At 36.4% G+C, this 27,927-nt stretch overlaps 1 protein-coding gene across 1 annotated transcript in view; it reads right to left on the minus strand.

The window, feature by feature from the left end:
• IL1RAPL1 (interleukin 1 receptor accessory protein like 1) overlaps nt 1-27,927 on the minus strand; it is a gene marked incomplete at both ends in the record, with an annotated part of 1,089,842 nt that overhangs the window by 340,321 nt on the left and 721,594 nt on the right. The window lies entirely within an intron of this gene.

The raw sequence follows: 27,927 nt of genomic DNA on the forward strand, positions 1-27,927 counted from the left end.
TTTGAACCATGTTTATAAAAATCAAAGTTTTGCGACATATCATTTTTTCAGGAAGGAGGGAAAGGTGGGACTGGGTCTAGAAAGAATTCTCTCACATTCCTTTTGCTCCATTAGTTTTGACACTGGGACTCAAGATATGAATTTCAATAACACATGAAAGAATAACTGAGTAAACGCCTCTTTTGCCCCTTAAAATTCGAGTGGCACCTCTCGCTAGTGCCAGCTTCACATAAGAACTTGTGAAGTCCATGGCTAATTATATCTGCAGTCTAAATTATATAGTTTCAAATTTCAGGGTGTTATTGAGAAATGCCCCTTGCATGTAACTTCGGATTGGCCCAGTTTCATTTTTAGGATGATGTAATGATGACTAGTTAACAAGTAAATATTGAAAACTGATACCAACATATTTTCCTGTGCTAAGCAATTATGGGATGATGTATACTTCCCTGGTTTTGTTTTGTTCTAAAAATGCTGGATTCAGACAAATATAATTTAAGTATGTGTTCCAAGAAATACCTGCTCTTGAACAAACAGAGTGTGAACCAACCCAATGCTTTATTGAAAAAGACTAATGCTCATTAATAATCATACAAAGATCCACACACTGTGTGTCTACTCATCCAAAACCATTATGACATAAACTCAGTCCAATCGCAACCATATCCCCACTTTGCAAAACCCACCATGAAATTATCCAGCCTGGGCTAGAAACCCCCCAAATATCCCTTTTTGACACACTACCAAGACTCCATCTAGTTGGTGTTCTCCCTTTACTGCAGTAGGACTAATTAACTTAGCTTTGCTCAATGAACAGGTTATTCTGTTGTCGTTTGGGGGAGTTTACAGTCAACAGCATTAAATAGCCAGAACTGCTCTTATCTTTGTGAGAGGGTACAAAGGAGTAAGAGATAAATATTTTCTATCCTTAAGAACTTTATCCTCATGACAAAATGTGTATGTGCCACAAAAATTCAAAGATGAGAAACAGTGGTGTCAACGTTTCCAACAGGATTCCAGGGAAGGTTTCAGAAGGACCTGCTCTTAGCTTTGAGGTGCCTGCAACACTAGTTTAGGAACTAAAACACATTTTTAAAAGTTTCCACAATAGTAGAGATCAGGACACAACTATGTCTAATTTACCCCTCTGCAAACTCTGTTGGCATTTTGTTCCAGCAGGGGCCTGGGAGGTATGGCAGTAAGATGGAAAAAGCCTACTGGTTATTCAGGAGAGCTGGATTTCACTTCCAGCTCTTCCACTAACTTACAATCCAATCTCTGAGAAGCCACTTGATGTATCTGAGTTGTACTCCTTAATCTGACAAATGTGGGTGCTGTATATAATGCATGATCTCTAAAATCACTTTGTGTTAATAGTTTAGAATTCTAGCTCATATCCATTACTTAAATGGATATTACTTAAAATATTTGTAGATTTCCTTTTAAATCAGCACAAGCAAAATCTAAAAACAATAAAGCAGTTTTCAAGTGTGTACATCTTTGTCTGCATTTACATATGCTTATCTGTGTGATGTACACAACTCACATAAATGCTAAAAGAATATGTGACATTATATGTGAGAAAGTTATATTGTAGACCTGCTCTGCTTACTCAAGGGAATCCATCTCATTTAACCTATTTTGGACTATACTGAGATGGAAGATCTTTTATTTCCATAATATAAAGTTATTTTAGACTTAGATTAAGACAGAATGAGTCATATGTGAATCCCATAAATTGATGAAGACTCAAATTCACAAATAGAACAGAGAATTCAATAGTAAAGGAAAATGGAATTGCTTGTTGTCTTGTGTAAGTTAATAAGGCATCCTTGCATGTTGCTTCCTGTCTTCACATCTTATATACTGAGACATCTAGTTGTCTGCACTCAAATTGCCAAATAGAAAAATTGCTGTCAGAGTCATCTACCTAAAACACACCATGCTCTAAAACCTATAATGGGTCCAAGGAGGATAAGAGACACATGACAATGACCTAGATCCAACTTACATCTTGGAGTCTAATTCAGCTGAGCCCAGTCTAGATGAGCCACCCCACCCCCCACCCCGCTCCCACCCAGCAGATCCACAGATGCATGAGTGAGAATTAGGGATTGCTGTCTGAAGCCACCAAGTTTTCGGATAGTTTATCATGCAGCAGTAATGGGGAAGTAGCTAAGTAACAGATCAAGGAAAGACTATAGGGGAATAAAAATAAATAGATCTTCTGCCTGAGCCAGTAACACAGGCTCTCCCATCCTGTAGAGAGAGCTCTCCATGTGGAGACACGCATACATACAATCAGGTCTGGTAACATGTGCCCAAGTTTGAGGGAGGAGAAAATAAGAGGAAAAAGTAATTTATCTAATTACTTAAAAACACATTTTAAGCAATGATGATAAATAGTAATAATAATTAAAAAATCAATAAAAAGCACTAGTATAAGTGGTATTGGATATTTCTAAACTAATGTTAAAGAATTTTAATTCAGGAAAATATGCTACTTTAAAAGTTACTTGAAATAATGTACATCAAAGGGAAAAGAAAGATTTTCTGGGGCAAAATACCACAAAAGGAAAAGGAGAGACCATCTTGCTATAGGAAAATCATGGAGAATACTAAATCAAAAAAGGAAAAAAAAACCCAATGTCTACCTTTGTCTGATTTTATTTCACAGTCTAGTGGCCTATATAAAATGGTTATAAAAGAGCAATTTAAAATTATATTCATGACAGCAAATCTATAACAAAAAAAGTCTATAAACTTCAGAGAATTCTATATAGATTCAATAAACAAATACAGAAAATGGCTAAGTGCCACTGTATCTTTTTTATTCCCATAAATTTCTCTCAGATTCTCTTAAGATGTTACATAGACTTTGGTCTTGGCTCAGAGTCTGAAACCCTGAAACCGAATAACTTGCTTTGGAGTTGAGATTAGAGGAACATCCTTTTGAACTAGAAACTACATATATTATTTACACATTTTATTAGCATTCTAAAAGTTCATGAAGGAGTCAACTAAGAAACAGAATATCTAATTGGTCATTTGAGACCTTAATTAATGAGTTTTAAAATATGCCCTGCCCCCGGGGAAAAAATGGTTATAGAAAAAAGCAATTTCAGAAAGGAAATACAGTCTAGGGTCTGTTGTAACAGAATACATAGATAAGACCCTGTGCTCATTTGCTGCCTTTGCTTTCCTATTTCAGTTAATAAAAGTTCAGTTCTCATAATAACTGAGGCCTCAGCTTCCACTTAAATACATCTGTCCCTCACCATCCACACTGGATCATCTGCCAGATCCTATCTCTAATATGCCTTTTATACGTCCCATGCCAACACCCTCACTCTGACCTCAATTCCTCCCGTCAGCCCTGTTTCAACAGGCTACTGTGAAAGGTGACAAAACATGGCCACAATACTTTGCAGCAACTTCCATCAAAGGTGGAGACCATTTCCTTATCCCTTGGATATGGGCTGGCCACGTGATCTCCTTTGACCAAAAGAATGTGGCAGAAATGATGTAGTGTCAGTCTGACCCTTGACCACAAGAGCTTCCACTTCTTCACTCCTGGAAACTGTTACCATCATGTAAAAACGCCCAGGCTAACTGGCTAGGTAATGAGAGACACACAACTCAATTGTGTCTATCACGCCAGCCACAGTCAGCCAACCCCAAAATAAAGAGCTGGCTTGATGACCAACAGCTGACACAGATGCATGTGTAAGCCCAGAAAAACAACCACTCAGGAGAGCACAGGCCAAATTGTCAACTCAAAGTATAGTGAGGCAAAACCAAAAATAGTTCTTGTTTTAAGCCCCCAAATAGTCTTTGTTCTGAAGTAGTCTGCTACACAGTAAACTCTAAACTGATAACCTACTAATTCATCCACTCATGTAGAAATGTCACTTCCAACCTGGTGGGAGTATCATGAAACTGGAGGTTTAAGAACCTAAAAGAGCAAGAAATTCTTGGAGGCTGAGAGTGGGGACAAGGTGATAGAAAAATAAGAAAAATAATAGAAAAATAATAAGATCTTCTTCAGAAACTTTTGATGTCCGTCTCCCTAGCTCTTGTGTACTCTTCCTTTCCTCTCCCTAGACTGGAAACCAACTGCCTATTGAAAAGAAGACAAGTGAACTCTGGTATTTCTGGGCTCATTATCATAATAATTAGCACAAATGTGGGGTATCTGTAATGTGTCCAACATAAAGCTAAGGGCTTTATGCTTATGACTTCATTTAATCCTCACAACAGCCTTAAGAGATAGGTATAATTATCATCTTCATTTTACTAGTAAGAAAACTGAAGTATAAAGAAATCTCTTGCTCAAGCTTACACAGTAAAGGGCAGAGAAGTGCTTTAACCCCAGGGGATTTGCTTGGTCCTCTTAATCAACCTGTTCCCCTCCCTTCAACACTGGGTTGGAGCGTGGTTGCCACAATCATCTCTCCAGTCGCCACGGACACCACTATTCCCAATTATTCTCACATGGCTTCTTAATGTGTAACTATTTGTCCTCTGTAGGCATCTGACATCTACTGCATTCCTCATCCTTATTTAGAGCAGTGGTTCTGAGAGCTTTAGATATACTGATTCCACTGCCAGAGAATCAGATTTAATTGATTTGGAGTATGGCCTGAACATCAGGATTTTTACAAGCTCCCCCAGGTGATTCTAATGTACAGTCAAGGTTGAGACTAACTGGTACAAAGTGATGAGAGAGTATTCGTTTCCCTACTCCCCTCTTCTGAAGAAAGGTACTTATAAAAAGTACCTTATAAAGCAAAAATCAAGTCAGGTTGTAGCATAACCAGCAATAATTGGAGGTAGAAAAGTAGACTACCTTCCTGACATCATTTTAGGATCCTGTCCCCCAAAATGCCTTTCTCATATGCCACACTGCCTGAAATTCTACCATCAGGAAATGTTAAAGCTTGTATCACTGTATTTTTTCCACCATCATCGTTTAAAATACAAATACACTGCCCCCCCTTTACCCCCAGAGAGGATAAACTTGCTCATGGAATTCTTACAACTATGTTTCTTCATTTCCCACATCACTCTCCTCAGGACAGTCACAAGTTCAGAACGGGGTACCGAGGGAGCAGGAAGTCTAATTGTTAGAGAAAGGGAAACATGCTTTTGGGTCGCGGGTCACTACTCTTGGGAGTTATGACTCTGCTAGGGAACAGAGGAATGGAGTCTGAGGACTTCTGACAATGTGTAGGAGGGTGGAGGTGAGGAGTAGACCTAGCAGGCTGGGGTGAGGTGTAGTAGTACATGGAGGACACTGCTAAGTATTGCTTTTTACTTCTGCTTGGAGTCTGGTAACAGTACTTTTCCTTTTTTTTAAAAACGTGTTTGTGCACTCATTTATGAAATGTGCATAAAGTATCTGCAGTATTAAAAAACACTATTGAAAATACAAAAATGTCAGACATATGCCCTCAAGGAGTATAAAATCTTAAACAACTTTTAATAACATTGTAATAAAACAGAGAAAACAAGATTGAATCTCATTTAGTTTTGTTAAATTCAAGAGCCTAAATTAAATGTCTAAATTTGGTTGGCCTGAATTACTGTCTAATAACCTTTTGTAATTCATTGACAATTTTAAGTCCTAAAATGGAAACTGAATCACTGACAAACACTTCGCATTTTGAACTAAAGCAGTGCCCTAGAAGTGGAAGAATTTACTGAAGGTTTTTTTTTGTAACCAACAACGTCTTTATGAAATATAAATCAATATTGGAAACCAAAACTAAATTCAAAACCCTGGAAACTTAACCTAGACTAATGAAAGGCTTGACAACTTCAGCAGAACAACAAAGAGAATTTTTTTTTCATCTCAGCTATATATGAAACTAATTCGGCTAAATAGAGGGAAAGTATTGATTTTCACTTGTTTGGTAAGACCTAATATAATCTCTGACCTTCTAGAAAGAGTCACTACCTTACAGTCAAGGCAACAGTGACAAGAATGATAACATGTTGGGAAAAAATCAACAGTTGAAAATGAATTATCATATGGTACTAAGAAGCTATATGTCATAATAATCATAAGGATCACAGAGGACCAGGACGACTTTGAAAAAGGTGGATGAAGATAACAAACTGTCCCAGGGATTCTTCAAAATCTGAATCAAGTAAAAAGATCTCCCCTTCTAGTCTATTGCCATCTCTGAAACTCCTAGTCACTTACTCCCTGATGGTCTTCTGAAGAAATGAACACTTTAATTGCATTAAGACATGATGTAGAATGAGAGAAATAAATCATTAGAATTATACAGTCATAGAGAGCTGGAATTAGAAAATAATCTAGAGTGTCTTGTCCAGCTGTGTACCCATGTATCATGGGTAGGTGTTAAACATGCAGATGGCAGGAACCCATCCCCAAAGATTCTGATTTAATTGTTCTAGGGTGGGACCTGAGAATCTGTAGTCCAGGTGATTCTGCTGAGGGTTACCTGAAGTCCACACTTGCAGAAACCCTACTCTAGTCTTTCCATTTTATAAATGATGACATAGAGGGTAAGAATGAAGCTGCATATTTGGAGAGAAATATCACTGTAACGCCTCTCAGGGGTTCTTCTTAGGTTCAACTAAACATTCAGAACTCTTATCTCAGCCACACTTTGCCATGAACCTACTCAGAAGACACAGGTCAGATGATAGAGGTCCTCTCCATCAGAGTCCTTGCAGTAGTTCACGTAGACGAGAGTTCACACAGCCCTCTGGGAGCAACCCTGTCCCAGATGACATAGCTCACGTTCAAGGAAACAGTTCTACATTAGGCAGTTGGGTAACTGCCCTAGATTAGAAGAAGTCTCATTCCTCACAGATACAAATGTTGCATGGAACAACCCACTGGCATAACTTCCAAAATCCTCCAAGGGGCATGCCCCATATCAAGAGTTCCTACACCCAGGGAAGCCCAAAACTACGAACTTTGAAAAAATATTTATGGTTTTTCCAGTCCAGGTGCATTTTACCCATCAGAAGGCATTTTAACCTATGAAAACAGCTGACACATACCATCTTACCTAGCTTTCTAAGATAGTAAAGCTAGGTGGTTAGCCATGTTTCTAGGATAGTAAAGCTAGGTGGTTAGCCATAAGTCAGTTTGTCTTGCAACATGGTTTTGTTAACATTTAATACCACAGTCATAAACACAATTCCCAAAATGATATTTTTACATGGATCTACCTAAATGGCTAATGCTGATAATATCTCACTTTTACAGAGAAATGCCAGGGATGGGAGGATGATGAAGTACAACACTTTTTTTTTTTTTAGCTGCAGTGAGGGGCATGTGGGATCCTAGTTCCCCGACCAGGGAGCAAACCTGCACCCCCCGCATTGGAAGCATGGAGTCTTAACCACTGGACTGCCAGGGAAGTCCTACCACTTTTTTTTTTAACCAGGTAACTCTTTCATACAACTCAATGCAAGTCCCTATGTGGTCAAGAAAGTGCCTCAGGATATTCGCCTTACCTTTCCCTCATCTTACCAAATAAAAGTCTCATTTCATAAGGAAAAACAAATTTTCAAGAAACAGACCAGTGTAAAAGACCTAGGAAAAAACAATTCTTTATCTATAAATATACTGGAGTTGGGGAAAAATAGGAACAAAGGCATTGTTCATTCTTTGTCACTAACTGTGAACTTGGGCAAGTCAATTGTATTTCCCAGTTTCCTTTTCAAATTCTCCCCAAATTCAGGTTTCCACTACCTTTCTGTTTTGTTTTTAGTTTGGTCTTTTGATATGTGAAATTCAAGCAACTAAAGATAATGCATGTATATATGCATGTAACTTGACTGTATCATCATTTGGTAAAAATTTAAAGACCAATAAAAAATACTTCAGTAGTAGTAGTATTCTCTAAATACTCATGAAAGATGTTTCAAGTGGTTTTCATTTTCTAAAAGGAGTCAAATAAAGATAAGCAAGATCTTTTATGATTCTTCTGATGTAGAAATGTGTATTATAAATTTCTAAGGGGGGCTTAAGCATCCGGCATTCCCTAAACTTCTTTGACCATGGAATTTTTTTTTTTTTTTTTTTTGTGGTACGCGGGCCTCCCACTGCCGTGGCCTCTCCCGTTGCAGAGCACAGGCTCCGGACACGCAGGCCCAGCGGCCATGGCCCACGGGCCTGTGGGATCCCCCCCAGACCGGGGCACGAACCCACGTCCTCTGCATCGGCAGGTGGACTCTCAACCACTGCGCCACCAGGGAAGCCCTGGAACACTTTTTTGAACACAACATTTACTTGGCATACAATGTGGAAAAATACTAGAAGAGGTATTTTCACGCAGTGCCTCTAAACATTGAGTACTTTTGGAAAAAGGTTTGTTTCAATTTTATTGTGTAACTGTGTCAAGAATTTCTGCATTAAAAAAAATGCGAGCAGTTCTTGTACAACACCATCCTCCTACTGTGAACTTCAAGATAAAGAAATTGTAATGACCAGGGTATTCATTCTACATCAGTTATATATATATATATATATATATATATATATATATATATATATATAAAGAAAATGACTTTGGAGGGTATCTAATACAAATGACTTGAAACACTGCTGACTTCAACTTTCTATAAACAATGCTTTACTTACTAGAATAGGTTTTAAGGTGACACATTAGAGTTGAATGACTATATGAGTATAGGGACTGTAAGAAATTACAATTGTCTTGAAGTGAAAACTACATATTGGACAAAAAATAAAATCCTTTTGTCTCGTATCAGTTTAAAAATAAAAATAAAACAAAATCAGAAAGAACAAAAACAAAACCAGAAAACGTTGTCATGATAAAGTACTTAATCCTGTAATATCCTGATGTGAACTGAAAATATTTAAGATCGAAGGAAATAATTATCGTCAAGAATTTTTTGACTACTTATAAGATAATAGACACTGTGAGGGACTTTAAGGGTCTTGCCAGATTTTATAGTCAAGAACAGTACTTGGCATATAGTTGCTCAATAATTATTCATTGAATAAACTGATGAACAAAAAGCATCATGAAACTCTTAAGGCCTCCAGGGGCTCTTAATTCTGAGACAAACATTACAGAGTATAGTGGCATCATAGGAAAAAGGGACATAAATGCTATGATAATTTGGCACTGAAAAACCCATTCTTTCATCCCTTCTGTTTCTGTCACCCTCTCCCAGAAAATCAGCATGCCACAAAACAGCTAATGAAATGCAACTGGGAGAGTTCTACATTGCAGTTATATCCATGTCTCTCTGTACATTATATACTTTACATATGGGAGGGGAAATATACAATAGAATAAAATAGAGGAGACAACTACAGATTACAGAAACAAGATGAGAAAGGCATCTATTAGAAGAACAAGGAAAACTGCAACCTAACTGGAAATAAACAACTATATTTTCCTTGACATCAAATGTTCTCAGGTCTCTTGATGGACCTAATGGATAAATAGTAAATACTAGGAACTAATCTTATTTTGATGCATTCTAGGCTTCGTAAAAGGGCATTAGGGCTAAGCTTCAATATAGTTTGAGGATACCTGTGTCTTAAGGAACAGTCTTTAAATTCTAATTTTGGAATAGTTAGGGACTTCGAATCAGCATTACAATATGAAAAGTACGCTCAAGAGTAACTGCTTAGACAAATGCTTTTACATGTATCTTTTGGATGAAAGACAAATAACATACACAATCTTTTTCATATGTTCTCTCCTGCTTTCATTTATACAAGGACAATAAAGAAATTCAAGTATAAGATTAGAAGCTCTTATCACAACCGTTTGTGGGCAGGTGATTCAGTGAAATGTAGTACTCAATATCATTTGTCAGGGGAGGCTTAAGTGGCTCAAGAATGGAATCCCCTCCTGGTATTCTGTGATACTCATCTATCTATCTCTTTTGTTCAAGGCTGTGATCTTAGGCAGACTTAGTATTAAATCAGCCTAGTATTCAGTAAATAAAGCAGAAATTGTAGATGTTTTCATACTTTTTAATATCCTCTTTATAACTGAGAGCTAGAAGTAAGGAAACCACCTAAAGCTACAATAAAAATCTTAACAATCTTAAGCACTGTGTCCAAATTCTCAACACCCCCTTACTTTTAGTAGTAATTGTGGGCAGAATAAATATAACGGTGAACTCACCAGTGGAATATAATAGCAGAGCAAAGGTGATACTATTGGGCTTTTTCACCTTCAGATCTTTTTCTAAGAAAGCATCTATTGTCCACTGTATTAAAAATTATTTTCATATGCATTGGAAAAATTTTTTTCATTTAATTTGTCATTTAGATTAGTTACTGCTGTTTCAGAAGTAAACTTGGAATTAAGGAGCTTGAACATAAATTTATAGATGCACACAAAATACTTAGCTACTTTTTGATTAAAAAAATACATTTGATAATGAATTTTACAATTAGGTGTCTATGGAATCTTTCTAAAACATAAATCTCACAGTTCTGGATATCAGCTATAAATCTTAGGGTCCAATCTATTTTATCTTTTATTAGTAATACATCTGTCTGATGGAGCAAAAAATAGTCGTTATATTGTTCTATATGACAGTGACACTACTGTGTCCTTACTAAAGACTGGAACTGCCTTCACACATTTTCATATGATGGATCCTATTGAAACATTAGTTAAATCTCCTCCTATATCCATGGTAACATACATGGGTTTATCAGACTAATAGGTTCTAAATTATAAACCTGTGTTTGGTAATGTTATTTCTAGCCCAAATCAATAGTTTGATACTATCCTGGGAATATGTGAATTAGGCAAATGTTAATATTCAAATCATAATATATTTTCATTTATCTTCCATTGATAGGCATTTTAACATGACTATAAGTTGTTGAAAAGTAACTGTGAATTTTTTCTTTAGACAATCTGCTAATTATTAAATATAAAATGGAAAAAGATGGCATCTGTCATTATTTTTGCACTGTATTTATGGTCATGACAAAATAACACGAAAATTAATCATCATATATCCTTCACACTGAACTAAGAGTATAGTGTTGTGGCAATATGATAAAATGAGGAGTGTTAGGCTTTGAAGTTATATGGTATTTTTTCCATTTGAACTTTATATGAACATGCTCAAAATGCAAAGCATTTCTTGTTTTCAACCTGAAAATGAGCCTTGATGTTAACATACCCCAGGTGAGTCATGTACTAGCCATGTGGCCTTGGACAAGTTCCTCAGACTCTCTGAGACTGGAGTCATGATCTTATTAAGAGATGCATGAAGAGAGTAGGCTACAGAGAAGAAAATACCATCTGTTATATTCTTTTCAATCAAACTCTAGTCAGAACCTTTATATTGTTATAAGATATCATATATCATATTCATGGCTCCATCCCCAAGTCTGTAATGATAAAGCTTTAATGGTTGGGATCACCTCACTAGAAAATATAAGACATTTAATTGCTAGAATGTGGAGGAATAAGGCATATTTCTATATTATCTAGTAAACAATTCTTTTCAGTTTTGATGAAGAAGGTAGAACAGAAATTGCATCAGACGAGATCTAAAGTGGCTGTCAAAGCTCAGTGACAACATAATCTATGGTGGATAGTTTCTCAAAGTCATCTGCAGTTGTCTCCATGGACATTCTCAAGGACTACCACATCTCTTTTTTAACCAAGTGATATAGGGTTGAATAAATATTCTGTTTCAGACCTTCCCAACTCACTTTTCTTTTTCTTTTTCTATAAAATTGAAATCTTGTTTCTGAAGGGCCAGAAAACTGTTGGTCTCTATTATACTGTATTTAGTTATGGCAAATGCTATTCTTCTCCTTACAAACCTATGAAATCATCCCAGTTGAAAATATGAACGAGGCCTAGTCCTAAATACTATTTGACTTAATAACCCCTTCTGTATTATATATGATCCATGGTTCAAAATAAATATTCCCATTTGAGAGTTCACTTGATAACTGTGAATGATTTAGTTTGAAACAATATGGAATATTTACCCAGAAATCACCATTTTAATGCTGGTGAAATAACAATAAATTATCTTATATTTATATAGAACTCTAAAGTTTTCAAAAGAACATAAAGTTAATTATTTGTTCCTGAAAAAGCTCCTGTGTACACAATTAGTATACTCTCTCTTTTTTTTTTTTTTGGTGGTATGAGGGCCTCTCACTGTTGTGGCCTCTCCCGTTGCGGAGCACAGGCTCCGGACGCGCAGGCTCAGCAGCCATGGCCCACGGGCCCAGCCAATCCGCTGCATGTGGGATCTTCCCGGACCAGGGCACGAACCCATGTCCCCTGCATTGGCAGGCAGACTCTCAACCACTGTGCCACCAGGGGAGCCCACAATTGGTATACTCTTTTTTTTTTTTTTTTTTTATGGTACGCGGGCCTACTCACCGCTGCGGCCTCTCCCGCTGCAGAGCACAGGCTCCGGACGCGCAGGCCCAGCGGCCATGGACCACGGGCCCAGCCGCTCCGCGGCACGCGGGATCCTCCCGGACCGGGACACAAATCCGCGTCCCCTGCATCGGCAGGCGGACTCCCAACCACTGCGCCACCAGGGAAGCCCCAATTGGTATACTCTTAATACTGGGTTTATGACGTTTTAACATCACTGATCCATGCATGGCTCTTTTTTATTCGATTTAATTATACTTATAATCATATGAATTCATTGTATATCAGATGAATAATCTAATAACTAATTCATTACTTTTTATCTTAAAAATAAGTTTAATAGGTCAGAAGGGAAATATAATTATTATTGGTTCAACATATAATCGAGTGCTTATTATGTACCATGCACTATAATACATTTCCTTTAGTAATCTGAAACATTACGCTGGAATTTGGGTTATTCCATTCCCCTTCCATATGCATTTGTATGAAAGTAATGACAACTCTCATGTAGCCAGTTGCTGGTTCTGTGCACTACTTCTTTGTTGCAGGTCCCTTTGAAACTGCCACAACTCTCTTATCTTCCAAACAGGGAAGATGCTTGCCAAAAAGAACTTCAAATGAAAGAAAATCTTGGTACCCTGTACACAGAGTATCTGTATACTTACCTAAATGTCTAGCTCTTCTTTTTTGTTAATGGAAGTAATGTTACATGTCACTTTTACATTGTTTTCTATGTCAGCCTGCATTAGGATCAGACTGCCCATTACTGTATACTGCCATGAACTGCACCAATTTCATCAGTCAAATACTTGACTTTTCTGAACTTTTCATTAACTTTTATCAGGAATAAACTTCTAGGAGCAGAATATGAAGTTTTTCTTACTTCACTTATTTTCTATAGGGAAAACACTGGAAATCTGATTGACCCATAAGCAGAAGCTTTATCTTTTTTGAGAGAAGGGGAAAGAAAAAATGCATTGTTACTTAAATCCATTCAGGCCCTTTGGATTCACTTCTTGCTTTCAAAGCCTCCCACCCTTTGGTGAATTTATGGGCAAAATATTGTCTCAGTCCTTCAATGTCAGAAAATATCTTTATTTTATTTTCCTAGTAATAGTTCAGTTAGGCATAGAATTTCAGGTTGATAGATATTAACCGTGGTGCTTTCATGAAATCTCTCTATTGTTTTCTGGCATCAATCCTTGCTGGTGACAAGTCTGCTGTTGTCCTAATTGTCTTTCCCTTAGTTTCTGGTAGGTAGTCTACCTTTGGTTTCTGGTAGCTAATAAGATGCTCGTATTAACCTTGATGTATCTAGATGTGGATTTATTTGTATTGGTCCTACTGGACATTCAGTATGCACATTTAATCAATGGAAAATGATTAAAATTTTCAGTCCTAGAAAATTCTCTGACATTACCACTTCAAATATTGCTTCCTTGCCATTTTTTAAATCATTTCCTATAAAATAAATAATGTTGGAACTTCACAAGCTATGTTCCTTGTCTCCTAATTACTCTTTTATGTGTCTATTTTGAATCTCTTTGTCTCCTTATTCTGCTTTTGGTATAAATTTCTCTGCTCACTAATTTTCATATTGGCTCTGTGCTTTCTAAAGTTAATCAGTTGAGCTTTTTTTTTTTAAAGTGATTTACTTCTGGTAAAATTATCCTGAAAAAAATGTTTACAAATTTGAAAAGCACATAAAAAGAAATAAAAATGACACCTATATTACCAGCTGCCAGATTTAACCACTTTTGTGATTTAATTTACTAATGAACACCTTTCACCCCCGTGTGTGCTTTACAAACTACTGAAAATATGAATCTAGGTATATTTTTAACAAAAAATAGAGAGATCACTAATAAAGCTCAAGGTATCTTCAATCACCACACTTCCATTGCTGACCCACTCCTCCACTATACTGAGGTAAGTACTATTAAAAATTTGGTTTTTATCTTTGAAGTAATTTTTAAAAGCTTTTGTATATATGAATATGTACCAATGTAAATTCTCTAGTGTGATTTTATGTTTTAATATAAACATTTCATGCTATTACAATCATATAATTTACTAAGTAATATTTTTGACATTCTACCATATGATGAAACACATAAATTTAGTGCATTTTATTTAATTTCATTATGTTTTATATTTCATTATATGTTTTGCCACATTTTACTTATTTAATCCTCTTTTGTTAGCTTTTGTCTGTTTTTGGCATCAATTTTTCTCTATTATAAACAGCAATGAAAATAAACAATACCTTGTGCATGTCTTTTTATACATGTATATGAGTATTTCTCTTGGGGAAATATGAAAAGGTCAAATTTGGGGTAGGGTTTTAGATTTAATCAATATGTAAGTGTAGCTATGTAATCAGCCTTACAAGTGTCTATTTAAAATTTTACCAATCTGATCAGTAGAACATAGTACAGTACATGTGTGTTATTTAATTGGCATTTTCCAGATTACTAATGAAGCTGAGAAAATCTCCATGTTTATTGGCTTCTTTGATTATCTGTTTAAATATTTTTACTATTTTGAATTAGGTTATTTCTTGTTAAGTGGGAAATATTTGCATATTCAGAATAGTGATCCTTTTCTATATATTGTACAAAATTTCTCCAATAATGAAATTTATTGTATATATCCACTAACTTCATTCTTTTAGGTTTTAGGGCCTCTCATTGTTTCCCTAAAAAATTGTTCTTTTTGCATAAGTGCTATCTCTTTATCTCAATCATGAATATATTTTAGTATTTTCCCATTATTTTCATTTCATCTGAAGTAATTTTATAACTTGAGTGTTGATTGTCTGTTTTCTTTTAAATTTCTAAATTTGTTGTCTTTTTTTTTTTTTTTTTGCGGTACGCGGGCCTCGCACTGTTGTGGCCTCTCCCGCTGTGGAGCACAGGCTCCGGATGTGCAGGCTCAGCAGCCATGGCTCACGGGCCCAGCCACTCTGAGGCATGTGGGATCTTCCCAGACCGGGGCACAAACCCGTGTCCCCTGCATCGGCAGGTGGACTCTCAACCACTGTGCCACCAGGGAAGCCCTTTTGTCATTTTTGATAAAGTTATTATTTTATGAAATATGATCAAGTACCTTTATTCAGTCATATTATAGCCATTGCTCTTTTAATAAATAAAAAGAGGAATGCAGAAAGGTGAGAGATAGAGGAGAGAAAGCAGTGTGACAAAGGTAGCAGAGTCAGTGAAGGACATATGACGATGCTATGCTGCTACTTTAAAGATGGAAGCAGGGGCCATGAGCCAAAAAATGCAGGTGGTTTCTAGAAGCTGGAAAAGGCAAGGAAACAGATTGTCCCCTGAAGCCTCCAGAAGGGATTCAGCCTTCCTTACACCTTGATCTAGCCCAGTGAGACCCATGTTAGATTTCTGACCTATTAAACTATGAGATATATATCTGTGTGGTTTTAAGCCACTAGTTTCTAATAATTTATTACAGCAACAATAGGAAACCAACATACTAGCTTACTCCACTACAGCCTCCTAACAATTAGAGTCTGCCAATAGAAGACCTCTTCAATCAGTTTCCAGCCTACTTACCAGTTTGCACACTGAGCCTAGTTCCAGTTACATCCTTCATAAAGGGCAGTGTTAGTTCTATAGACCCAGAGGCTATAAGTTCCAGGATACCTCTTCCTACTTCCAGACTCTGATCCCAGCACACTTATGCCCTTAGATCTGCCTGTCATACTGTGCACATTTTGTTTCTGTTTTTTTTTTTTTTGATTTGGTCTGGAGATGTTTACTTTGTTGGGATATGTCTTTTATCTGTTTGTATATTTTATCCATCATTACTATTAGAACAATAGTGATGACATTTTACTGACTTGGTGAATACGGTTTTGTAAAGTAATGCTTGAGGCTGCCCTACTATTCTAATAGCAATCAGTGCATACATTTATGATATCAAGTCCTTTCCTCTCTTGCTTTTTTTGCTCCCTCCCATTCCTATTTCTCCCCTTCATACACTTCAAAAGGGAAGACTTTGATTTTTCCCTTCACTTAGACTTTGGGATAAGAAAAACACTGAGAACATGTACAAGTGGCAACATCTTGAACCAAATGCTCTCCAGAGTCTCCTCCCAATTCTGAGTCTGTTTACTGTGGTCATTATTCCAGAGGGTGTCAAGATGCAGGAGTGACCATAAAAGACAAAATTTGAAAGGAGGAATTTAACCTGAAAGGCTCTCATCTCAAAACTTTGTATAAATGTAATACATCTTTAAAACTACATCCAAGTGGAAAAATTTGTTTAGCAGAAAATATGTTCTCATTTTTTTTCAGGCCAAGTATTATAGAGAAATAGAACATGTAGAACAGAATTATAAATCAGGTAGTTGGAATATTAAAATAACAGTAATCTGATACACTGCAAATCTGGGTTAGTATAAGAATCCATGGGTACAATTTTTCACTGTGTATTAAATCTGGGAGCAGAGCTGATAGGCCCTCATGTACCCCTCAAATCCAGTGTCATCTCTTGATGTCTTTGAGGAAATAAATGATAATCATCAGCAATAAAATAAACCAATCAAAAGTACCTGAAATGAGCTATCTGCATTCTCAAACATGTATTACAGTTATATATTTTCTTCAACTTGGTAAAAAAATTAAAGCACTGAAAAAATTTAAAAACAAAAGAGATTAGGAGCAAGAAAAAAATTAAAAACAAAAGACATTAGGAGCATCATCTTGTGGAAAGACTTTCCAATGTGATGGCCAAGATATGCTTCTCAAGGTCCTATCCAAACTATATAATCAACTGCAAAGCAACATGTCATCTAAAGCTACCTCTGTGGTGTATCTGATTCTTAAAGGCATTTAACTACTACTTATTTGATTGAAGCTATCAACAGGAAAATATATGGACTACATATGTTTTTCACTTTCTGCTTTCAATTCTTCTTTCTCATATAATCCTTTGTATTTCTGCAGTGTCAGTTGTGATTTCTCTTTTCCATTTCTAATTTTATTGATTTGCATCCTCTCCCTTTTTTTCTTGATGAGTCTGGCTAAGGGTTTATCAATTTTCTTTATCTTCTCAACAAACCAGCTTTCAGTTTTATTGATCTTTGCTATTGTTTTCTATTTCATTTATTTATGCTTTGATCTTTATGCTTTCTTTCCTTCTACTGACTTTGAGTTTTCTTTGTTCTTCTTTCTCCAGTTGTTTTACATGTAGGGTTAGATTGTTTATATCATTTACTCTTAAAATCACAAAGTGGAAATCAACACTTTCTGGTCAGCTGAGTCACCTTTGAAGGTGCCATCAGTAAGTTCTAGGACACTGATTTTCCCGCTGTGCCCAAAAGATATAACATCTCTTTCTCACAGTTTAAATAAATTAGCTCACATCAGTTTAAAATAGACTCCTAATAAGATAAGTTTTTAAAGGAAAGCCAAATATTTAAAGGAAGTCATGACCTTTCTACATATTGAGTAAGTATAATTATCCATGGCATTAAAGAAACTCTTCTCCAAGGTAAAAGACAAGACAAAACCAAAAAATATATAATGATTTACAACAATTGAGGTATATGAGTGTTCAATTTCAGCCTCCCTTTGGAACTCCCTTTATTGCTCCTAAGACTTTAATATTAGATACAGAATTGTCAGTTTCACTGCTTTGAATCCATCAACAATGTCAGCACTATAGGCAAGTAAGTTGATAATGACTGTAAATAAAGTAGCCAGTTCGGATCTGAGACTTTTGTGCAAAGTGATGAAAATAAACAAATAGCCAAGAGCTTGGAGCTGAAGTTCTACCTCTTCCTGCTCAGAGATCTCAAAAAAAAAAAAGTTTAATTTAAGAGGAAGTCTCAGAAGTCAGCATTTAATGATAATCTCTATTTAAGTTATATTATAAAAAATAATGTTGTGTGATGAATATCCTAATTGCATTGACCAGCACTAGAACTTTACAATCTGAAAAAATGGAAATGAGTGCCCTAAACTTCTTAACAGCTGCTGCCTAAAATCTGACTTGTATATTACTAAGAAGATAGGTATTATTTTTGGAAAACTAGGTATAACATCTCTGAGGAACCCTTTATTAACACAGAATTTTAAAAAAACATCTCTGAATAACAGCTTTAATTTATCTCTGTTATTGAAATTCCAGTGGGACCAAAATTAACTTATTTAGAATTGAAAGAATTGGAAAGACCCAAATATAAAGGTCTATGTAGGTTCTTATTTAGAAAGCATATTTGTAAGATATAAAACTATACGTGAGAATATCAAATAATCATATAATTTATTATCTATCTGTATCTGTTGTACTTCATCTTTATACCTCTTTTATGGATTTATATATAGTTCTACATTTCAAAAAATGTTTATCATGAGGTCATGTTTCTCAAGTTTTACAAGAATTCAAATAAGAGTAATATTTTAATAAATAAGGTTACTTACTTCTGCATGATAATCTAGCACATCCTGACTGGCACACCATTTCACCCACCATATGGTGCACTGTAATTGATGGGATGGTCATGTTCTGTCTGTCATGTTCTATCTTTCCAACAGTATCAATTACTTTGTCTATGCCACTCCCAATAAGGAATGCCTTTCCATCTGCTTTTCTGATTGCCATAACTACAAAAGTGAGATTCATAGAGCATAACAAACTTTGGGAGGTTTGGTGATAGAAAGTATCCTGGGAGGGAAATAATATCCATAAGGAGTAAGCACTTTAACCCTCTAATACTCAAATTAGCAATATGAACAAGTATGAACAGTCTCTGACAACATGTAAACATAAATATTCATGTATGAGTAATAACTCTACTTTCTTGAAACTTACCTTTTGGTCTTTTATGATCCAAATTTGCATCCTATTAAATGTTTATGTGTTAATAATGACCTAATTCTTGGCAATACGTCATCAATTCACCGTGATCATGGTTTTATTTTGCCCTTCTTTCCAAGTTTAACACTTTCTGCTTCAAATGAGGGACTCTCTAATCATCCCCAAATGCCCATCCTTTTTGCATCTCTCTTCCCTGCCAGAATGGCCTCCATTATTTTCTCAAGAGCCTGGCATCCACAAATAATCTATGACTTTCTTTAATCAAACCCTTCTTTCAGAAAAAAGAACTCACAGCAACCTTTCTCCTTGGGATTTAAGGAAATGTAACTCTCTTCCCCAGAAGCAGCTGCATTGTAAACCATGCTATTAAAGCTGAAAGCTCCCTTGCTTTCTTCACACCACTCACTGGTTGTCATTTGTTAGCTTCCTTACAAAAGAAACATCTTTCCAAATATCTAAAAAATCAAAGAGCCAGCAACCTATTTGCCACCAACTTGGTTTGTATCCCAAAGTTCCCCCAAATACAAAACACATCTCCTTTGGATTTTTCATTGAGTATTTGCCACCTGGGGGAAAGTTACTGTCTATGTATTTAAAATAAAGGGCTGAAAAGATGACAAATTGTTTCCCTTGGAATAATTATGAATTTCTTGGTAACCTTCGTTCAGTGGTATTCAACCCTATATCAAGAACGCCATTAAAAAAAAAGGCCTAAGCTTTCTTCAGACCAAATGAATTCAAATCAGGGGCTGGGCTTAAGTATCTATCTACATTAATTAAAAGCTCCTCAAGCAATGCTGATGCACAAACTGAATTGAAAACCACTAATCTAAGGGACACTGAGTTGTAAAAATACATATTTTTAAAATTAAGCCACTTTTCAAATTAAGCCAGCCCTTTTTTTAAACCTAGTATACCTTTCATCAAGTAGTTCCCACACCATGGACTCAAAGCAAAACATACATTCAGCTTTGATATTAAAATATGATTCTTAAGAGTTCACTAGATGCAATTAACATACTTAAATGTGTAACTCTTGTTTGTTTTGTTGTTGTTGTTTGTCAACAGTCACCGCTAGAGATAAAGAGGAAATCAGCTATGCCTTTCAGTCTGTCCCATATTACTGCTCATAATGAAAATGGAAGATAATGTCCTAGTGCCAGGGGAGGAGAGGCCATGACTAAGACAGAAGGTGAACAAATCATGGAAATCAATACAGAGTGGGCTCTACTACTCCCTTCTAGAAAAGCAAGGTTCTTGATGGAAGGGAGGCAGACACAGGACTTATCTACCTTGTTTATATAGAACATACTCCTACAGATGTCAGCATGGCCAAGTTACTCCCTCCCCGTCACCCCCCCCACACACACACATACACTCTTCGCCCTTCTTAAATAGTTTTCTTAAGGAAAGCTGAAATGTGACACACATATGGGTCATTCAATTGTTCAATTACTTATTGAATGACCCCATCAAATACCAATTATGTGCCAGGCTTGGCACTAGGGCTCTGAGGAATGCAGAAATAACTCATTATAAAGTAGATCTCAATACCTTCTCACGTTATTGAAGGCACTGAAAAAGACAGACATGCACCCAGGTAAGTTACAGGGTTATAAGGACTGTACGGAAGTTTGGAAACATTTGAGCTATGACAGAAGAGATGGCTAGCCACCTTTTCAAGACTTCAGGAGAGTGTGACAAGATTGTCACTGGGCATGTGCAAGGATGGATGCAAAACCTGAAAAACTGTCCTGCTCATTTTTTCAAAATTTGGGCTGAAGGAAGGCAATTCTCTGCCTTGAAATGGTGTACCAGTGGAATGTCAGAAGCCTTAAGTTCAGGGTGCTTCAAACTTATATAGAGTATTTAACTACTTAGAAAGTGATTCCCGCACAGCCTTCCCCCTCATTTAGAGCTGTTCATAAAGCACTACAGGTCAAATATATACTGTGGTGAAAATTGTGGAATGATGCTACAACATAGTCTGAAAGTACATTTTAAAACGCAGGCATATGGTTATAATGACATTATTTCTAATCCAAATGTTTTATAACATGCCTCACTTAGGATTAGGTTCATGCCTGGCATGAATTAATGGGAAAAGCTGTTTCTGAATTATCCAAGTGTAACAGGTGGTCTGGCAGGCTCAGTTAAGGGGGTTTCTCAGTCTCACTGCCAGAGGGGGGACCTCTGGGTAGACTTTCAAGGCCACCTGGACTTCCCAATATCTGTAGCAAAAGGTTATTTCAACTGGTGTCTTAGAAAGCATTAAAAACAATTATTTGAGAGGAGAGAAAAAAACACTGGAAAACAATGGACAGAGTTAGTGACCAGTTAAACAAGGAATGTGCATGAGTGTTTGTGTACATGAGAATACAAATGGTCTGCTCTCAGTGACCACAATTTTATAGTAAATGCAGAATTATAATTCACATAATTGATTTTTGAGGTAGCCTTTGAAGAAAGCCCAAGGTGCACACACCATTATGCATCACGCGCGTATTAGAGAGACAAAGCTAATCTAAGGCTAAAAACTGTGGCCTTCAGGAGACTTATACAAATCTTAGGGTAGAAGTTAAAATTGTAAAAGGAGTGGGTGAATAAACATATAACCTGAGAGGATATATTGAATACACTGTGGTATATATTACAGTATATTCTCTCCAATGGGTTGTTGAAGCACTGGCTAGCAGTAAGTCTGAGGTAATCTTTCTAATGAAGGGCTAGAAGGCTAAGTTTCCCTTGACTGAGACCAAATTCAGCCACTGTAGAAATTAGCTAAACAGGTGGCAGGATTGACATCATATGAAGAATGTTGAGGGACCAGACCACTGATCTCACTCAAATTGAAGACCCTTCATTTGTATGTACATCATGTATTATAATTTTGAACTCTTTCACCCCCAAATTTACAAGTGTAAGTGATGTATTTGTTTTGGTAACAGAGGGTGCCACTTGGATAAGTTGACATTTTCTTCTCTACTCTGAATTGGATGGCCAGATTTATGGTCCAGGTTCCATTGTTTGATGATTTTTTTTAGTTTTACTACATCCCACTCGACTAGTTAGTAGCTTAAAAGGTCACCCAAGAGCTCCAACATGTAAAGGGCTTAGAAGTTATCACTCCCATCTTTACAAGAAAAAAGCTGAACAAACTGAAAGTCAATGATTTTTCTTAGACCTGTCAAGAATTGAGGTCATAAAGCAAACTTCCACCTTGAAATCTGGAGAGATAGGCAAACCCAGAGAGTCACAGCTGAGAACTGTTCACTTGAAAAAGCTGCTGGAGCAGTAACACTTAAATGGTTGTATCAAATGGTAATTTTGATGAACTGCTGGAGGCTGAATATGGACTAGCAGGAGAGACACAAATTCTTGGGGGCCTCCACAAGTTTACTGGGTTTTACCTCTAAGAACCCCAGCCCACCTGGTCTCACAGTGAAGAGCCCAGATAGATCCCCTTGTGGTTATGGCAGGGGGGATGGAAGAGTAAAGGCTGTGAAATCAGCCCAGAGTGTTCTCCATGACAAAGGCTTACTCTCCAGGAAAGTACACGTCATCGGGGCCTTATCTCACCAGAAGAAGGGCATTTTCCCACCTCCAGCCCCTCTCCTTCCTCCTCCCTCCTCCAGCCTTCCTGTCTCACCTAAGAAGGGAGATGAGCCCTGGTCTGGGAAGATCCCACATGCCGCGGAGCAACTAGGCCCGTGCGCCACAACTACTGAGCCTGCGCGTCTGGAGCTTGTGCTCCGCAACAAGAGAGGCCGCGACAGTGAGAGGCCCGCGCACCGCGATGAAGAGTGGCCCCCGTTCACCGCAACTAGAGAAAGCCCTCGCGCAGAAACGAAGACCCAACACAGCCAAAAATAAATAAATAAATAAATTAAAAAAAAAAAAAAAGCTAAGAAACACTTGTAAATGTCACAGCCCAGGGACACAGGCCCACTAAAGACAGCTTAAATCTAAGATTATAGAATGCTTTCCCTCCTCCACACTTTACCACAAAATCAACAGGGCTCCACTATATTAACAGTGGATTAGAGCTGAAAGAACTGATACAAGCAGACTCTATCTGAGTTCTTAGGGAAGAAAGAAGGAAACTGCCTAGACTGAAGCCTTTCGCACCTACAGCTATAGCAAACATTAGACGCAGTCCAACTCCTAGCCATATTAACATAAATCCTCACACTGAAGGACTATTTACCTCAATTCTTATGACCCAATACCAAACGTATGGCTTTCAGTAAAAACTGTAAGGCATGCCAAAAGACAAGATGTAACAGTCTGAAGAAACAAAACAAACATCAGAACCAAACTCAGATATGACACAGATGTTGAAAGTACTCGATAGGGGATACAAAATAACTATGATTAATATGTTAAGGGCTCTAATGGAAAAGTAGACAACATTCAATAATAGATGAATAATATAAGCAGAGAGATGGAAACTCCAAAAAAGAATTAAAAGGAAATGGTAGAAATCAAAACCACTGTAACAGAAATGACGAATGCCTTTGATAGACTCATTGGGAGACTTGACACAACCAAAGAAGTCAATTGACTCTTTGTCAAGAGAAACTTCCCAAAGTGAAATGCAAAGAGAAAAAAGAATTTTAAAAAAATCGAAAGAACTTAGTACACTAGAATTTTAAGTTTAAAATAGTTTGCTAAAGAATTTAATTATACAATAAGTACATATTAAGAGCATTTTCTAAAAGGACTATTGAATGTGAGTGAAAAGAGAGTCATAACAACAAATCAATAAATACTGGTCAGGAAAGCAAACATTATTCTACTTAATAAAATGAGTGAAACTGTTGCATAACCATGTGAATGTACTTAATGCCAAAAAACTGCACACCTAAAAATGGTTAAACTAGTAAATTTTATGTTATTTGTTATTTACCATGTAAAAAGTTAATTTAATTTTAAAAAATGAGTGAAACCATGTAAACCACAGGTATTCACAGATGTCTCATTTAGTGTAATCATCACCAGAATATACATACCCAGATACAAATAAACAAATGTGTGTCTCTGGAAAAATAAATTAAAGCAAATGTGAAATGACAGGAACAAAACGAGACTGGTGAAATCAATATGTCCAGGGATTAACAGACATTTACAGCACTTCTTAAAGATCCCTTTCATGGATTAATTTATAAAATTATATTTATTGAGATTCTATTATACAATAATCACTTTCTCAAGAGATCATTTGACATTCAGGAAAAAAACACTTTTTAATTGCAATCTATATTTTTGGAGAGGTGTTTTTTATAACAATTTCTTATTCACCTTTCATATCCAATCCATCAGCATTTGACAAATGAATCTCAAATCTGCCCACTTCTGTTTGTCTCCTTTTCTAACATCCAAATCTAAATGATCATCATCTTCTGCCTGGATTGTTGAGACGGCTTTCACTCATTATAGACCCACTTCCACCAATTCTACACTGCCATGACAGAGAACTTTTAATAGTATTATTTAGTTAAGAGAAAAGAAAGTCTAGAGAAGTAGAAAGTTATGAATTTTTAAAATAAAGCTTTGTGCTTATAAGTAAAAATATTGAGAATATGCTTTTCATTTTTAATAGGGCAGAGATCTGGAATACATATACCATACTTGGATTGAGGAAATTTTTAAACATTAAATTAGAGATCTTTTTTATGCACTAAAATGTATTACATTAAAAGAAGTGGTAAAATAATAACTTCGTATGTTGAGAAGAATTTTATACATCAAATTAATTGTTAATAGTGAGAATTTTTAGACACTGAAATATATTACCTAAAAAAGCTTGTGTGAAGGGCTTCCCTTGTGGCACAGTGGTTGAGAGTCTGCCTGCCAATGCAGGGGACGCAGGTTCATGGCCCGGTCCGGGAAGATCCCACATGCCGCGGAGCGGCTGGGCCCGTGAGCCATGGCCGCTGGGCCTGCGTGTCTGGAGCCTGTGCTCCGCAACGGGAGAGGCCACAGCAGTGAGAGGCCCACGTACCGCAAAAAAAAATAAAAGCTTGTGTGAAATGTCTTTAAAGCAAGAGAAATATCTAGAGGCTTGGTGTTTCCCAGAAGGCATGACCATATAACATATGATTCTGGATATAATGATTAAAAATCAGTAGGCTTGAATATTTTAAAGACTTTTCCTTAGCTGAACAACAGAGTTGTAATGTTGTTTACCTTACACAATCGTCATGGCAAAAGTTAAAAGATAAAAACAATATTAAAAATTTAAAGCATCTTCATCCAAATATATTTTAAATTCCCTAAAAAGCATTATTTCTACCTAGGACACATGCATAACAAAAATGAGTTTTCCACTGTTACAGGAAAACTGCTTTCCCACTGTTAAACCTTTTCTAATCAAAAAGGATATTCCCATTTTTCTATACAATATATGCATAGAAAAACCTACAAATAAATAACTTACCGGTTTCATTTTGTTGCCAAGAATTCCAATAGATGATTTCCATGTCTATAATAGTCTATTCATTTTAAACAAGTTTTCCCTATGATGTGATTTATTGAAAATAAGAACTTTGTAATAACATTTTGGAAACCCCTTGAAGAATGAGGGCAACCAGTTTACTGCAATCAATGTCCACAGGCTTTATTTCTCATTGGACTTCCATTGCCACCATATCTGCATAGTAATAATCTTTTCTATCCCTATTGAAATAAATTATCACAAAAGTTCAGTTACACAATTTATCCCAAGGAATTTTCTTTTCTTTTCTTTAAAATAACATGAGTAGATTTATTTTATATCCAGGAGATTATTATTGAGAACTTTAATGGAGAAAATGCAATCATTAAAATTAATACATTTACAATACTCAGGTACTAAATGAGTAAACACTTCATGCTGATAACTATATTTCATATAAGAGCTTTTGTTTTGCATTTTCTATTTTTAAATAATTTATATTAGTTATGAAAATATTCACATTGGCATAGCATATTGGGACAGTCATAATGCATAAACCAAATGTTAAGATATGGGTAAATTTAATAGATGTATTTCTAATCTATTGCTTTAAGTCATCCAGACATCTAAACTTAAATCTAACCTGTTTCATTTTTTCTTTTTCTTTTTTAACATCTTTTTTGGAGTATAATTGCTTTACAGTGTCGTGCTAGTTTCTGCTGTATAACAAAGTGAATCAGCTATATGCATACGTATATCCCCATTTCCCCTCCCTCTTGCGTCTCACTCCCACCCTCCTTATCCCACCCCTCTAAGTGATTGCAAAGCACCGAGCTGATCTCCCTGTGCTATGCGGCTGCTTCCCACTAGCTATTTCACATTTGGTGTGTATATATGTTGATGCTACTCTCCCTTCACCCCAGCTTACCTTTCCCCCTCCCTGTGTCCTCAAGTCCATTCTCTACGTCTGCATCTTTATACCTGTCCTGCCCCTAGGTTCTTCAGAACCATTTTTTTTTAGATTCCATATATATGTATTAGCATATGGCATTTGTTTTTCTCTTTTTGACTTACTTCACTCTGTATGACAGACTCTAGGTCCATCCATCTCACTACAAATAACTCACTTTTATTTCTTTTTATGGTTGAGTAATATCCCATTGTATATATGTGCCACATCTTCTTTATCCATTCATCAGATGATGGACACTTAGGTTGCTTCCATGTCCTGGCTATTGTAAATAGAGCTGCAATGAACATTTTGGTACATGACTCTTTTTGAATTATGGTTTTCTCAGGTTATATGCCCAGAAGTGGGATTGCTGGGTTGTATGGTAGTTCTATTTTTAGTTTTTTAAGAAACCTCCATACTGTTCTCCATAGTGGCTGTATCAATTTACATTCCCACCAACAGTACAGGAGGGTTCCCTTTTCTCCACACCCTCTCCAGCATTTATTGTTTCTAGATTTTTTGATGATGGCCATTCTGACCAGTGTGAGGTGATACCTCATTGTAGTTTTGATTTGCATTTCTCTAATGATTAGTGATGTTGAGCATCCTTTCATGTGTTTGTTGGCAATCTGTATATCTTCTTTGGGGAAATGTCTATTTAGCTCTTCTGCCCATTTTTGGATTGGGTTGTTTGTTTTTTTAATATTGAGCTGCATGAGCTGCTTGTATATTTTGGAGATTAATCCTTTGTCAGTTGCTTCGTTTGCAAATATTTTCTCCCATTCTGAAGGTTGTCTTTTCATCTTGTTTATGGTTTCCTTTGCTGTGCAAAAGCTTTGACGTTTCATTAGGTCCCATTTGTTTATTTTTGTTTTTATTTCCATTTCTCTAGGAGGTGGGTCAAAAAGGATCTTGCTGTGATCTATGTCATAGAGTCTCCTGCCTATGTTTTCCTCTAAGAGTTTTATAGTGTCTGGCCCGACATTTAGGTCTTTAATCCATTTGGAGTTTATTTTTGTGTATGGGGCCTAACCTGGTTTTTATGTGCAGGTTTAAACCTGGGTAACTTCCATCTGCTCTCCAGATAAAAAGACAGCAGTGACAACCTGTCCAATAAGAAAAAAGCTAAACCCAAACCAGATTATGAAAACTAGTTTCACACACATTAAAATGTCCCTTGTCAGCATAAAACCCACAGCATCATATGAGAAGTAAAACATGTAAAATGCTTACCTGCTCTCTTCATTTGCATAAGCCAAGAACAAGTTAGGGTTGAAGGACAGGTGTTTCAT

The sequence above is a fragment of the Mesoplodon bidens genome (assembly GCF_964165515.1).
Source record: "Mesoplodon bidens genome assembly, chromosome: X".
Taxonomy (NCBI): domain Eukaryota; kingdom Metazoa; phylum Chordata; class Mammalia; order Artiodactyla; family Ziphiidae; genus Mesoplodon; species Mesoplodon bidens.